The sequence below is a fragment of the Ranitomeya imitator genome, chromosome 7 (genome assembly GCF_032444005.1).
Source record: "Ranitomeya imitator isolate aRanImi1 chromosome 7, aRanImi1.pri, whole genome shotgun sequence".
Lineage (NCBI taxonomy): Eukaryota > Metazoa > Chordata > Amphibia > Anura > Dendrobatidae > Ranitomeya > Ranitomeya imitator.
The window spans coordinates 30,747,427-30,760,532 of record NC_091288.1 but is presented as its reverse complement, the minus strand read 5'-3'; the positions used below and the strand labels follow the sequence as shown (position 1 = coordinate 30,760,532).

At 40.5% G+C, this 13,106-nt stretch overlaps 1 protein-coding gene across 4 annotated transcripts in view; it reads left to right on the top strand.

Moving 5' to 3' along the window:
* ACVR1 (activin A receptor type 1) overlaps positions 1–13,106 on the top strand; it is a 74,664-nt gene that overhangs the window by 22,640 nt on the left and 38,918 nt on the right. The window contains exon 1 of one of the 4 annotated variants that reach the window (XM_069732972.1): positions 12,280–12,357. The exons of 2 other annotated variants lie outside the window; for them this stretch is intronic. The gene's annotated coding sequence lies outside the window, so the exon portion shown is untranslated. Of the gene's footprint in view, positions 1–12,279; positions 12,358–13,106 lie in introns of those variants that run through there. One more of the 4 variants, XM_069732969.1, reaches the window with a different exon arrangement.

Sequence of the window (13,106 nt, the reverse complement as noted above, 5' to 3'; positions counted from 1 at the left end):
AACTGCGCACGCCCGGCAGTAACTCCACCCCCTCCTCCCTGGGAGTTTACTATGGGAAGCGGACTCGTTAAAACACTGCGTCCGTTGCCCACGTTGTGCAGAAAATCACCACTGTCCGCCGGTACGTTGCACCGACGCTTTGTGACGGCCCAGTACCGACGGAAGTGTGACAGAAGCCTTATTAGGGTGATCCGAAATGAGAGAAGACTCAACAGTGGAGATAAGGAGATCTGGACGGTCATAAATTAGCTGAGACGCTCAGATAAGGGTTAGGCTAGGTTCACATTGCGTTAGTGGGTGTCCGCTAACGGACTCCGTTACATGGCGCAATTGTCGCAATTAACGCTATGTAATGGACCCGTTAGCGCACCCATTGACTGCAATGTGCTAACGCATCGCAAGCGTATGCCATTTTTGGCATGCGTCTGCGATGTGCCGTTAGTTTTGGATGGACCTCGAACGCTGCTTGCAGCGTTCAGGGCAGCGTTCAGGGTCCGTTCCTCGCTAGCGCAGTTCGGGCATCTGCGCTAGCGGGATTGCCGAACGCAATCCCTTTTTGGACATTGCGTTAGCGCAATCCGTTAGCGTATCCGCTAACCGGATTGCACCAACGCAATGTGAACCTAGCCTTACAAACTCCCCATCAAACGGAGTTTATTGACAGATTCTCAGTTAACTTGGTCTCCAGCCTGCGATGTGCAGGGAAGCAAAAATCAAATGTAAATTTAAAAATTAAAAAATGAAACCCAGTTGCAAAATTTTTAGCCCAAAACGCATGCATTTAGGGCTAAAAAAACAAAATGGTCTAAAACGGTTTTCACATCCTTTCAGTAAACTTATTAATTCCATTTGACAGACAGCAACCTCTTTTCTTTATATTAAAAAAAATTAAAGATTCAAAAACAAAATTCAAAAAAGTCTTGAGCTCTTTCATGCGCCATTTTCAGAGCTGAGCCGCCTAGTCGTTGTAGACATATTTTTAGCTGGTTCCGTACCTCTTCATACTTAAGGCGGTGCTTTTTCTTAACAAGTGTATCTCCTTGTGACGCATGGGCTGCATTGACTCCACATCCCAGACGTGTTTGAAATGGTCCTCTGTTTGTATTTACCGTATATACATCTCAAAAAAAATAAAAAGAAAAGACAATGGTCTGACATGTAATCCCTGCAGATGTACAGCCGTGGGAGTGAGCTGTGATTCATTCTCTTGGAGGGTGTAGTTTTTGTTTCCTAGAACCGCAGATGTGGAGTTAAACCACAAAAATGCCTAATCCTTCCAGGTGAGAAAACTAAAGTGCTTCTGCATCACCCCCTCCTCCCGTGTGCTTTCCCTCTTGCCAAAGTGCCAAAGACTTCCAAACTTTTAAACAAGTGGGTCTTTTGTGCCGGCTATCTAGCAGCAGGCAACGTGTAATCTTCAGGAGAAAGACGTCACTTGGAAACTTAAGTTAATGAAGAATAAAGCGTCCTGTGATAGGTGCTTATCAGTCGATGGGACTGACGTCTGAGATGATGTCAATGGAAAATCACGAGGGGCTAACTTTTCTTGGGCCTCATTTTTGGAATCGTGCCCTTTTTGTTGGTCTCTTAACTAGTGAGCCGATCTTTACAACAAGCTGTCATGGAGTCAGCCAGTCTGGGAGGATACGATTGGGACTTGTGGTTCCGGATTCTTTATTTTGTGAGGTCCATGTTGTCCACATCTACCCATCGCCGCTTGTCTTTCACAATGGTTATCTCTGTGTTTGCATGCCCGGAAAAAGACATCTTAGGAATGTTCCAAGCATGTTCTGAAATTCCTCAGTCATGTATGTAACCAAAGAGTCGTCTCGACATTGGAAGACACAGGAAATTGCACTTTAAACTACAAGTTGTTAGCAGATGAAAAGAAGCTATGGCCATCTGAAATATTTACAGGCAGATCTCCGCTCCAGGAATTTACAATTCTGCCATGGCGGAGGCACTCATTCATTTCAGTGGAATACTTTACGAGCAACTAGGGTAAAGTGCAGAGAATACATTTGTAATGGAAGGATTTGTATGAATTAGTGACTGAACTATTAGTATAGGAACTTCCCCAGGGGCAAGTAGATCTAGTGGATACAAAGATGGCAGTTTCAAATGGGATGCAATGCTGAATTTTGTTGTTCTCCGGGACATAAAGGCTTTTCTTTCCCAAATATTCAATTTGCATGGGTTCTGTGTAAGGAGGGAAAAAAAAGCGTTTTGGCATTGCATGCAAAAAAAACTTCGTGTAGGACTTATTTTAAAAGGCCTTGGCAGTGTCCGGGAGTTTTATTGACTCTTTCTGGAGTCCTGGAGTTCTCTCCTCCTTTTTATTTTTTTGGGTGTCTTCCGAATATTCCATCAAGCTGGCCATACAACTTTCTATAGCTGTTGGCTCAACCATTGTATGTCTGATCGCTATTTCTCCTGACTCTCCCCCTCCCACTACCCCCCCAAACACAAGAGAGCTGGTGTTGGCAAAGTGGTCCTATATTCTTTGAGAGTCACTGCCAGAATCATCAGGTAGCTGCTTACCCCTGCTGATTTAAAGGTTTCAACCATTTAAATTCGACAGATCGAACCTCCTCTCCCCCCAGCATCATTTGACGGTGGACAGTCTTGAGCCTCCCCATTTACATTAGATGGTCAACTGGTCCCTTCAAAATTTGTCACTTTTCAACTGTCTTTTATGCAGTGGCAAGTGGGTCCTTTAAGTTGGCAAGTATGGGTGAATGCACATGATGGCATTACAGATTTTGCATTGGGTTATTACATCTCGAAAACTTTTGTCTTTCACAGATGTTGGTGGAAAATGGGAGTGGATTTGTTGGATTTCAGAGTTCCAGATACATTGTTCACCTGAGAGACGCATCTGGCACAAGCCTATTTCCCGTCCAAAGATACATCCATAGTGGATCAAGCGAATTGCTATTGGATGAAGTGCTTTTAACTTTTTAACTCCCATACACCGTGCTTAGCTGAGCGAGCACTCATGCGCTCTCTGCAAGAAAGCCACCAGCTGACTTATCAGCCAGCAGCTGAACAATACAATGGGCAGGCTGAAAAAATAAATTATTCTACTCACCTTCCCTCCGCTCCCCCGAAGCCAGCAGCTGACTTCAGTGTGCAAGCAATGGGAGTGCATGATGTCATGTGCACGCCGACGTCATCTGGCCTCTGATTGGCCAGCTGTGTGTATTGTAGCGCACATTCCTGGTGGGTCTCTGTTCCGCAATATTTCAGCTGAATGTGCATCCAAGGACGCACATCTGGTTGAGGTTTTGGCTGGCATCAGCAGACCCGTTACCCACACGAGCCTGTTCGCGGTCGTGACCTCCCCAACATTGATTATTATGCCTCTGCCGCACATACCGGTAACACGGATGTGTGAAGGAGGGCTAATAGAAAGATTTAAATAAGCTGATGGTGGTGGGGACAGCTTTAAGTGTCAACTATTGAGGTGAAATTATTTTTCAGTTTCTGAAAAATGAAGTGTTTAAGCCAAATGGGCAAAATAAATCAACTAAATTTCCAGGTTAAACCTTCAGTGTTCAACCTTTAGTATTAATAGATCGAGACAATTAAAGCTATTATGACTTATCTACTGTTATGATAGTCTAGCACCTGTCCCTCATAGACCTGCCTGCACGTGTCCTGCAGCTGTTTAAGGAATTACTGCATGCCACAAGGATTTTTTTATTTTTTTTTATACTTTGATTTTCCAGAAATTGTATATATTTATTTATTTTGAACGATTCTGCAAGATGGCGGCCGCTGTACTGTTTTTGCAATCTTTAGGTTTCGTTCACTTGTGAATAAAAATCCACACAAATGTCTTATGTTGTATCACATCATTATTCTCCTCTGGAAACATGGGTGTAAGTGAGAATAAAATGCATCATAGAGCAGCGCCTGACACCGCATAGTGCCTTCTGCGCTGTATTTCTGATTTGGAGGAAACTCTGGGGCTGTACTGCAGCTTTTAGTCTAGTAGCACAGTGATACTGCGATATAAACTTTGCAAAGAGAACTTTTATAAAGAAAACAAAAATCAATAATTATGACTAATCCTAAATTTCAAAAAGCCAAAAAATAAAATCTGTAAACCCAGAACTGCGCTCCTACGAGCTGTCAGTTCGGCACTGAGCTGTTAAGTGGGATGTCGGTTATTGCAGTAGACAGCAGCGTTTTGTGGACTATCGTTATTTGCACATTAGAATGATTAAGGTTTATTTTTACCTCTGTGAATTACAGCAGGGCTCGAGGAAAATGGCGTCCGTCTGCAAAGGCAGACATCACTTAGAGCTTTCTTGGCAGGGATTCAGAGATATGAGCCGTTTGGTACACGCCTAGAATAGCAGAGCTGGAGGGAGAAATTGATTTGTATTTTCTTTCATTCTTCATTGCTATAGAGCATGAACGTAGAAGTGCTGAGTTTGTGTTTTTTTTTTTTCTTTTTTAACTGAATAAAATGGGTCTTCCACCTCCCCCTTTTTTTTTTTTTGGGGGGGGGGGTAGGAGTTGGATTTTTGGATGACAGGTGATTAATGCCTGTCTTGGTTTTCATACTCTCGTTGTTCATGTTACCATGTTTTGCATACTATTCTTTTGTAGCTGTATACTGTAAAGCTGTTATGTGTCATAAATATACAGCGGTTGAAATAAATATTGAACACGTCACCAATTTTCTTAATGTATTTATAAAGGTGCAATTGACATGAAATTCTCACCAGATGTGGGTAACAACTCATTCAATCCACACAGGTAAAAAAAAAAAATCAAACCATAGATGTCCATAAATTAAGTTATATGTAATAATGAGAAATGACACAGGAAAAACTATTGAACTCTCTTACTGAAACATATTTATGCTTCGTACAAAAGCCTTTGTTGGAGATGACAGCTTTAAGATACCTCCTGAATGGAGAAACTAGTTGCAGGCATTGCTCAGGTGTAATTTTTGGTCCATTCTTTCACACAAATGCTTTTCACATCCTGAAGGTCCCGTGTGCTCCTTCTATAAACTCTGAGCTTTAGTTCCTTCCATACATTTTCTGTTGGATACAGGTCAGGTGATTGGCTCAGCCATTCTAGCAGCTTTATTTCTTTTCTCTGAAACCAACTGAGAGTTTCCTTGGCTGTGTTTGGGATCATTTTCTTGCTGAAATGTTAACACTTTCTTCATCTTCATCATCCTGGTAGAGGGCAGCAGATTTTTATCAAGAATGTCTCGGTACATTTGTATATTCATTATTCCTTCAATCGTAAGAAGTTCACCAGTGTTGTATGCTGAAAAACTCCCACACCATGATGTTCCCACCTCCAAACTTCACTGTTGGCATAGTGTTTTTGGGGTGATATGGAGTACCTTTTGGCCTCCAAACATGGTGTGTATTAATGCATTCAAAGAGTTCAATTTTGTTCTCATCTGACCAGACTCTATTCTCACAGTATTTCACAGGCTTGTCTAAATGATGAGCAAACTTTACACACTTGAACATGCTATTTGTTCAGCAATGGAGTCTTGCCTGGTGAGTGTGCATACAGGCCATGGAGGTTGAGTGCATTACTTCTAGTTTCCTTTGAAACCTTTAGACCTGGAATCAGCAGGTACATCTGTAGCACTCCACAAGTGGTCATTGGCTTTCGTACAACTGTTCTTATAATTATTTTCACTCCCCTGTCTCAAATCTTGTAGGGAGCACCTGGCTGGGGACGGTTTATGGTGAAATTATGTTCTTTCCACTTCTGGAATATCTTCCATTAGTGTTTACTGTAATGTATCCTTCAGTATATTGGAAATGTTTCTATAACCAATGCCATCAGTATGTTTTGTAACAATAAGGTTGCAAAGGTCTTGAGATGGCTCACTGGTTTTACCCATCATGAGATCTTTGTTGTGTGGCAACTTGGTATTGAGACACTTATTTTTATCATCAGTTGAACCAGGTGTTTTTTTTTTTTTTTTTACACTATGTGGCAGGATTGCTTTCTAATTACTGATCAATTTCAGCTGGTGTCATAACTTTCCATTACTTTTTGCACCTTTCTTCATGTGTTCAATACTTTTTCCCAATGTTATTTTTCATTATTACACATAACTTAATTTATGGACATCTATGGTTTGATTTCTTTGCCTGTGTGGCTTGCATGGGTTGTTACCGACATCTGTTGAGAATTTCATGTCAGTAGCACCTTTAGAAATATATTTACTTAGAAAATTGGTGACATGTTCAATGCTAATTTCACCCGCTGTATATTTTTTTAGTTTTTTTTTAACTCCTTTAGATTTCCCTTTTAATTCCATTTGATTGTTAATATACATAATTTATTACATAAGTCAAAGTACCTGTGTCTGGATACTTCCGAGACTACTTATCAGGCCAAGCAATCTTGGAGATGATGATGAACACTCCAAACGATATTGGTTTCTTGCATACAGAGCGGGCCACCATTTCACTGGCTAAAGCCATACATATTTTTTTTTTCTTCAGTTTTTATTATTCAACAGGATTAATTACTGCATTAAAGCAATAGGGGACAGTTGTGGGGTCCGCATTAATGCAAGAAATGTGAAACATCGTATTTTGTCACAGCACGTCCATGAATGACTAGGAAAAATAAATGTTTCAGTCTGATTCCCCAAAATTAAGTGGATTTGTAAGGCATATTGAGTCTCCTGACTATTCAGTAGGGATGCTTTAACATTTGTGACAGTTTTACTCTGTCGACAAACGATTGGGCTGTTGGATTCGTACATGCCTCATCTTTCTTTTTGCCTACTCATAAAAGGTTCTGGTCCAATCTTGTTGCTATCTGGTTTTATCTAATCTGCATGGCCAGCAGGAGTCATGCACATGGAGACCTGCTGGGACTCCATGGGCCTCTGTACTGACCTCTATTAATGGCAATATGTCAGATATATTCTCCCATAGAATAAATGTTTTAGGTGAGCAAGGTTCCAGAATATTATATGGAACTCCCTTTGAAATCTGAAGCATACAACGATAAAACAGGACACCTTCTAGGGGTTCTCTACGATGTCTCTATACAAAGAGATCTAATAAGGCCTTTTACTTTTTTATAAAAGGAGATTTGGTGAGCTCTTTGGATTTCACGAGATCCTTAATTGCTGCAAAATTGTTCGATTTTTGGCACAGTTGCCAAAAATCTAAACCTAGGACAACATTGCCACTTAAAATTTGCACGTCGTGAATTGAATTCTGCGGTGGCAAATGAATATAAAGTTTGTATTTTTGGCAACTAATATGATCGAATTCCAGTCTTGATCATCACTTATCAGGACATATGACCAACGTTGCCATGTGGCCCCAGCCAAAATGTCATTTCTTTGAATTTCAAAATTTAATTGCAGAAAAAAAAATTTGGTCTAATAACATGCAGACAAATTTCCAAGTACATTTTCTTTTGTTCCATTAATATATATTTATCTTGATTTATGTTTGACTACCTTTAGCTTTGAAACCATATAATTATTAACACATTACATCCAAAGAAGCCTACAGGCCCTAACACATCTCTCCATTCCCTGTATTTACAGAGATGTCATTCGTATGAATGTTATGAAATGGCTCAGATGGTATTTATGATTAATATCCTCAATGGATAATGGGGCTCGGCATGGAACACTGGTTCGGTTTCACGTCTCGCAAAGGTCTTTTGTAATTAGTTAATGGTCAAAGCTGTGAAAAATCTAAATCCGTTCAGAGCGATATGATAAGTTGGCTATTATGTTCTTATTGGATGAACACGTGGTCTTGTGTGCCACAGTAGTCTGGTGACTCGTATCTAATTCTGAGATGCAGAGTTTGATCCTGGTGCCCAACAATGACATCTATGAACATTGGTGGTCCTAGTTTGCTGACTGTACGCGAAGCGAGACCATCGATCATGTGTGATTTTTCTAATTTGCTTTTTTTTACCATCTTTTGTACTCCTTCCACGGCAAATGGGTGTAAATCAATTGTTCAGCCATTTCCGACTGGGGAACTATTGACTGTAGTGTATCTAATTTGGAATACTGATGGCATTTTGAGAAGAAAAAAAATTGTACTCTCAAATGGTCCCTCTCCAATGTCGGTGCAGATAGAGGGAAGCCACCTTACGCTTTTTGGTCCCTTATCTATACGATTCTTTTTTTCGTGTTCTCGAAATTTTGGAAATATACAGGGTAAAAAAATTGCAGTGTCAATAATTGACTTTCTTGAGGTTCCTTAGATCAGGGGTGTCAAACTGCATTCCTCGAGGGCTGCAAACAGGTCATGTTTTCAGGATTTCCTTGTACTGCACAGGTGATAATTTAATCACCTACACACATAAGAACTTCTTGGTGCCTACACTTTTTGACGTAATTGTGTCTGTTTAACCTTGCTGAACCTCCTCTTCCCATCCCACATCATACCATGATGGTTCACCATGGCTCATCCTTATAAAGTAGTGACCCTTACAGCAAACATGTGGGTGATTTCATGTCCAGCATCGGCCCACACTTTTGTAACTAAATTACTGTATTTTTTTTTTTCATTACATTTTCTCTTTATGATCACTTATGACAAATACATTTTTTGTGTGCTTTGTAACTGAATACAACAGTTGTTAAAAATGGTAAATTTAATGTTTTAGGAAATGGCTCTCCCAAAATTTCACAGCGCCATGTCATACAGTACTACTTTTCAGAACACTTTGTCATTGAGCTTGGAACTACAGGCGGATTGTACACTGAGAGAGACCGATTTTCCTCAGCATTATCAGTGTAGTCCTAGGAAGGAGCATGTATGTTGTTCGAGGCTGCTATAGCCCAACACAACCCAAAACCTAAAAATTCACATACAATTGGGGTAAGGAGCAAATCTAGAAAAACAAGCTGGTTTTATGGTCTGAGTACAGATCATGATGTCCAGACTGGCCGTGGGTCTTCTGACCTAGCAGCTTCATATATGCCTATGAGCTGTTGAGTTTAGGTCAGGAGACTCACAGCCGATTTGGGCATTGTGGTCCATCTTCGGACGGTGAATGTCAGAAATGTCAAACCGGCTTTATTGGGTTCAGAAAGATAAGATATGGGAAGCTGTTTGCAGGAACCTGACAGACCTATTGCCAGGCAAATACTGGATAATTGAAGGTTCTTTTTGCATAGCTGACCAAATATATATATATATATATATATATATATATATATATATATATATATATATATATATATATATATATATATATATATATATATATATATATATATATATATATATATATATAATGTCCTGGAAATCCCACGTCTCTGATTGGTCGAGGCCGCCAGTCATAAAGGTTGCCTTGACCAATCAGCGACGGGCACAATCTGCCGCGAATTCTGGAATCATCATTGTCCATATAATACGGGGACATGCATATTCTAGAATACCCGATGCATTAGAGTCGGGCCACAATCTAGTATTCGATATAATTGTCTGAATATGGCAGATATAGAGCGAAAGAAGACATTGGGTATGTTGTATGTCCGCATGCAAAATCCTTTGCTAGCAGTGGGTTTGACAAAGGCTTATTTCCGGCTTCCCATGATAAAAAAAAAAAAATATCGCACAAGCTAGTCATTTATCTTCATGACAGAATTGGTACAGTTTCAAAAACCTCAATTTTTTTATTGTTAATTATGGTTTATGAATATCAGAGGCCACAAAGGCTGCATTCGCACATCCATGTGACACATGCTGTTTTTTTGTTTTTTATCTTGGACAGCATACAGAGCAATTAAGTTTCATTGATCTGTGCACAATTTTTTTTAAAAATGGATCCATCTGTCCGGTCCGTGAGACTTTGAGCAGGTCCTATCCTCATCTGTTTCGCTGATCACTCTGCCGTTAAAGTCTATGGGGCTCTGTATGAAAATAGATGAAATGTGTAAGACTGACTTTGTACTTCACCGTTTCTTCCGAGTTTCATCTGATCAATTGGATAAAAAAAAAAAAAAAAAGTTTTGACCTTCTACCTTAAGCGGAAAAAAAAAAATATGGATGCAGCTTGGATGACACCTTGGAACAAACTGGTCTGCCCAATTGTAACACACGAATGTGTGACTATAGGCAACAAAAAAGCAACGATAACTTTGGTATCTCCAGCTATTAAATTATCAGACATGAATTGACTGTCCACCGAGTAACACCACCTTTCCCTTGCAGCATGCCGTTAGAAGAAAACATGTGATCTGGTAGACCCAGTCTGTAGGATTTGAGTAAGGAGTCGTAGAGAAGATACAGACGCATTATTCTGACCAATATTTGTTGGTTCCCATTGTCTCATTTCCGTGCAAACACTGTCTCAGACCAGAGAAGGCATCTGATAACTGGAAAACAAAGGAATAAAATGGGAAAATGGTAATGTTTGACATTTGTCCTTCACTATAGACAATAAATTATTGATATTTCCCTTCCACTGAAAGGAAAGATGCCAGTCCTAATGCACAAGTTCTCCGAGGATGGTATTTCTCAACATTTATGAAAGCCAAGACATGTTGGCCGCTTCTGTAACTGGAGAAGCCTGCAGGACAGTGAGAGAGAGAGAGAGATCCTTTATATTATGCAGACGAGGGATGTTATGTTTTGTCTATGGAGCATACTTTAGTGCCATGAGATTAAGTACAGCCTGAGCCTTTGTCATCTTCACTGGAAGTGTGGTCTGTCTGTGAGTGTTTGCGTCTGCTGCACAAAAAAAGGGCCTCTTTGTAACGTGTGCCAAGCTTCCTTCAAAGGGAAAACCACAAACAAACGGTTCATTTATTCAGTGTCTCTGACCAGGTTGGCGGATTGTGAATGAGAAGGGCAGGATATGAGCACCATGTGAACATTGGGGAAATAATATTTTTGTGTTTTGCTTGACACCTATTTACGGTCTTTGCCATGGCAAATTTTTACTTCTGAAGCCGGAGAAGCTCAAACTACTTCCTATAATCGTGCAGTTAGGACTCTGCCAACCATTGCTCTCTTTATTTTTATCTTGTTTTTTTCCATTTACAACAGAAGCCATGACTCCTTTCTGGATACCATCGGTGCCCAACACAATCCTATTGACAGTGGGGTTCATCAGGCTTCCGTGTTTTTTTTTTGTTTTTTTTCCATGAAGAGCGTCACCGGTGCATCACTATTCTTCCCGTCTAATCAAAAAGTCACTGTGGCACCTGGAGTTTTCTAGGGCTCTTCTATGTCTGACATTTGCATCGCTCTATGGACTCGTGACAATCGTGGATCCTTTTGGGTTTTCATCACTGTGTCCTTCATTTTACCAGAAATAGTGCAATTTCTTGTATACTTTGTTTTGGCACAAATGACAAAATCTACAGAGGTGGCTCCTAATGGGAGAACTTTATTCAATTAGTTTAGTGCTTTTATGGAGTAGGAGCTGCTATTTGTGTTTTTTAGTTTTTTTTTGTGGGGGGTTGGCATCTGTGATATCGAAGGTTCTCGATTAGTGTATGGATTGTGCCGCGAGTCTCCTGACCCAAACTAATCTTCTTCATGAGCATGTATGAGGCTTTTGAGATTGGGTCTGGAGACCCACTAGTCCAGAAATTGCTTACCTATCATACTGGGGATCATGTCAATAAGATAAATTTGGGAGAAATGTGACAGCTGACTCGGATCATAGCAGCAAAATAGTTCTATGCTTTTTAAGGTGCCCATATACATAAGACTATGGATGAAGGTGGATGATTTGTACCATATGGAGCATTCTTCGATAAAACTGTGCAAAACAATCCTGTTTTCCTTGGACCCATTTTATATTTATATATTTATCCTTATACCATACTCCTCTCTCACCAGTATTCCGAAGTTGCTTTTTGTTAGTGATTTTTGTTTTGGTTTTTTTGCACGCATTCTTGTTACTTTGCTGTCTTTTTTTTGCCTTGTTTTTGTGTAATTGTTTGTGGTGTTCTATTGTTGACCTCGTAGCGTTTTTATGGATCTCTTACGAAGATGAATTTTCATGAATCTGTTTCTGTAGGAGGGTTACTTAGCAATGTCATCTTTATTGGCGGATCTACAGGGGAAGGATGTTGGCGATTGTATGAGATAGTGTATCATTGTGAGGGAGACAAGGGAGTTATTGGGGAAAAATGTGTCATGAGCAGGCGAGGGAGAAGGGTGGAAAATTGTGCAGGCTGACGGGAAAAGCTTTCTAGATAAATCGTTATCTGTGGGCAGCAGAGCTTGCAATTAAAGACTCGGCATTTATGTTGAATGCTTATTTCTGCTTGTCTAGGACAATTTTCAAGTTTAGAGAAGAGGAAAGTTGAGTTACAGCTCCCCTCTAAGGCTACATACCCACGATGAGTTTTTGGTGAGTTTTTTTTTTTATGCTGCATATTTCTGAAAAAGTGCAAGTAACCTATTTTACTCAAAGAAGCTGTCCGCTGCTTGGACACCCTCTCATACACCTCGCTTGGCCCCGATAAAGTAATAAAGCCTGTACTCCCCTCCTGTGCTGGCGCCTTTGATGTGTTGTCAGAACTCCCATCTTCTGAGGCTCCTGTGCGGTTGTGATGCCGGTGCCGAATCAGTGCCGGTGTCACTGTCCCCGCCTCCCATCGAATTGAGCATGAGGAGGAAGTCCTAGATCAGCTGCAGCCCAGATATCCTCTTCATGTTCACTTTGTCCGAAGGCGACGGTGACTCCAGCGCCGATTGAGGGCCGGTGTCATGTGGCACAACAACCGTATTCGAGCCCCGGGCCCACGAATGGCAACAATGCTGGAACGGCACCAGCACGGGAGGGGAGTCTAGGCTTTATTATTTTATGCAGGCCAAAAATTTGTTTAAAGAAGGGGTTGTCCTAGTAGTGGACAACCCCTTTTATTGGGTGCAGAAAATCTGCAACATCAAACACTCGCCAAAAAGCTCATTGTGGGAACATAGCCTTACCCTGATGACAATTATGGTGGTCATATTGACTTTCATCTTTTACCATCAATAGTCATTTTAATGTGTTTTTTTTTTTTTACTTTGTAGTTTGGTGTTATAGCTCTTCTATGTATTTTTCTTCAAATTTTTTTTTTTTGCCAAATCTACCTAGTGATATAGCAATAAAGG